At 51.4% G+C, this 2,181-nt stretch overlaps 1 pseudogene; it reads right to left on the bottom strand.

Annotated features, from left to right (window-relative positions):
- Window positions 1-1,559: 1,559 nt before the first annotated feature.
- Window positions 1,560-1,861, bottom strand: LOC123860369 (ataxin-7-like protein 3B; annotated as a pseudogene).
- Window positions 1,862-2,181: the final 320 nt, after the last annotated feature.

Here is a 2,181-nt window from a genome sequence, read left to right on the forward strand (position 1 = left end):
CTCTTTCTCTCTCTCTCTCTCAAATAAATATCTTTAAAAACAAACAAACAAAACAAAAGGTCAGATCTTGTTGTTAAGAATATCCAAAAGGGACTGACTGGAAGGGGCTGCCCCCTCATGAGGGGCCAGAGGTGGCGACAGTGTAGATGTTTACCATCACAGAGCTTTGACTGCCCAACCGAAGGAACAGGGGCATTCAATAGGGTACTGCAGTCAGATGACAGATGGCCCAGTCTTGCTCCTTGGCTCCTAGTATTAATCCATTAACATTGAGGGCAGCTGGAAGAGGTCCCCTCTGGGCTCAGCTTTCAAATCAGTCTCCTGTACAGCCATTATGCTCTTCTATAATTCAGGCCCACCCCTGGCATGGGAGGTAGGTAGTGACCTGGCATAATGACCAAGTCAAACACGGGGAATGGCAAGGTAACTAGTAACTCAGTAGGAAAATGACTGCCCACCAAACTGCTGTTCCAGCATAATATATCCAGATATGAATCTTGCAGTTTAAGAGATTTGTGCATAGTTGCAGAGGCCCTTGCCACTTCTCAAGGGATCATAAATAAATCCTCAGCCTGCCTAGATAACCAAGTTGTCCATTTACCAAGTCTATGCCATCGGGTGGGGTGCAAGATAAAGGGTTTTATTTAGCAAAAGGTTAGCCCTTGTCTCCAAGTCCATGCACTGTAAATGCTGGACCTTCGGAAAACTGGTAGCTTTGACCTTTCCTTTTTGTTGGAGCCAAGATCACAGAGCTTCCCCTACCAGATTCAGTTGTAATTCTTTTTCTTGGTTTTCCCAAATTGTAATTGTTAATATCTAGATCTCATACCTGACTTTCATTTGTCTTGGAAAAGTCGCATTCAGAGGCTCAGAGATCAGAGGAGCAGTCCCACGGAGAACCAGTGATTAAGGCCTCACCATCAACTATGTCCAAACTGTCAGTTATCCAGAAAGCCCTTGGTATCAGGCAGCCAGAAAGGCTGAAGAACCAAAGGATTCCTGGGTACACAGCTGCTCACCTGTGCACTGGGTACAGTGACGGAGGGGGGCGGGGGTGTCTGTATGGGGGGTGGATCTTGAGTACTTCCTGGTGTAGAGATCAACCTGCATGGTACAGTGCACGGGATGCATGGCTCCTCCTGCCCAAGGTTTCAAAGCTGATTCCAGGTAATATAAAAGGATCCTAATTCCTAAATTATCCACTTTAGGATGGATCAGGGCACCTGGGTGGCTCAGTCAGTTAAGCGTCTGCCTTTGGCTCAGGTCGTGATCCCAGGGTCCTGGGATTGAGCCCCACATCGGGCTCCCTGCTCAGCGGGGAGTCTGCTTCTCCTTCTCTCTCCGCCCCTCTCCCCCTGCTTGTGCTCTCTCTCCCACTCTCTCTCTCTCAAATAAATAAATAAAATCTAAAAAAAAAAAAAAAAAAAGGCCAGTATCTTCATTGGGAATTGGGACTTTTGTTTGATTTTTCTCCCCCTACTTAGATACCTAACTTCTCCAAACCACAGGGCCAGTCTATATTATTGTCCTGGTCACCCTCTGACCCTCTCATGTTGCAGTTACTGGAATTCTGGGAGTGAGCATTGTAGCTGCTGATCAGGCCCATTCCCAGATGCTCGAGGAAGGGAGCAAAGTGCGAGGCGCCCGCTCCCCTGTCCTCCGCTGGCTGAATGCCGAAATCCTTCACACTACCAGTTTCTGTGAACTGCAGGTAGAAGTAGCCACACTCCCCCGTGCCCCGTGCCCCTCAAAGCAGAAGCCCAAACAAGAATCCTCTGTTAGGTCTACGTATCTCTCCTGAGCAGTTGGCCTCTAGCTTGTTAGTATCCAGGTTAGCCAACGAGGTTTCCTCCGTTTTCATTGGTAAACCACTGTGCAGAGGGCGCTCTTATCACTCACGGCAGCACCCGCAGCAACGCGTTGGGCTCCTCCGGGCGCGCCCGGGCCTCGAAGCCTGGCAGGGCCGTGTCCTCGGGCGGCGGGGGACCGGGACGGGGGTGCGGGTGGGGCGGGGAGGGGTCCGCCGGGCAGCCAGCGGCGTCTGCCGGGGCGGGGTGCGGGGGGGTCAAGGCTTTCAGTTTCTTCTGGCCTCTCCCGGGTCTGGGGCTTTGAGCTCCGGCTGGCCCGGGACTCACCGCCAAATGGTCTCCGCGCCTCAGCCAGCAGCTCCCTAAAACTTTT

Source organism: Mirounga angustirostris, unplaced genomic scaffold (genome assembly GCF_029215605.1).
Source record: "Mirounga angustirostris isolate CCGP_5_RB_7025 unplaced genomic scaffold, mMirAng1.0.hap1 SCAF_4, whole genome shotgun sequence".
Lineage (NCBI taxonomy): Eukaryota > Metazoa > Chordata > Mammalia > Carnivora > Phocidae > Mirounga > Mirounga angustirostris.